Here is an 856-nt window from a genome sequence, read left to right as displayed (position 1 = left end):
ATTAAAAATGAATTTTCTCTTCAAAGTATAATCTGGTTTAATTGTTTTTTATTTCTTCATGTGCAATTTTTTGTTGGAAAATTTCAATACTTTGTTAGAAATTGTTTCTTTTTATCAGTAAGAATTTTTTTCAAAATAGATTAAAAATTTAGTTCAAGTATCTAACATTTCTCAACTTGTTTGGTATTGCAAAAAATATTATTTAAAAAATTTTATAAACAATTTCAAAGAACTTGGTTGACAACTGTAAATATGGAAAAAAAGTTTTTGTTAGAAGAATCCAACAGCAAAAACACGATCGCGATTTTTTTTGCAGCAATAAAAATTCATCATCATTCTTCTTCACTGAAAAACGCACAATGTTAATTAACAAATTCATAATATCTCGTAAACTACTTGCCGTCGAATATTCGCCAAGGGCTTATTATTTTAAATCTTATTTTATACTCTAAAAACAAGGTTCTATTTACTTTTTATCCATCTCTTAATCGAAATAAAAATCTAAGCAAACATGTTGCAAAATCAGTCAAGAACTCTTCAGGGTTTTTAATGATACGTGCATCAAAAAATGATAAGACAACGTTCTCCTTGTTGCTAAAGTAACTGAAAAATTAAGGATTTTTATAGTAACTGTTAATGAAGAACATGTGACTACTTACCAATTCGTTACTTGCTTACAGAATTAACTTCGTTAAAACTATTGTTAAGAAAAAAGTGGCTATTTAGAAGAAACCAGTTTATTCCCATCAGTGCTAAAATATACAAGAAAATAAAGTCTGAAGAAAAAATTGAAGCGCCATTGATTCATAAGAGGATTTAAATCTTTAGATAAATGTAGGAATTATTTTAATAACCT

The sequence above is a fragment of the Belonocnema kinseyi genome, chromosome 5 (assembly GCF_010883055.1).
Source record: "Belonocnema kinseyi isolate 2016_QV_RU_SX_M_011 chromosome 5, B_treatae_v1, whole genome shotgun sequence".
Taxonomy (NCBI): Eukaryota; Metazoa; Arthropoda; class Insecta; order Hymenoptera; family Cynipidae; genus Belonocnema; species Belonocnema kinseyi.
Note: the sequence above shows the minus strand (reverse complement) of the source record.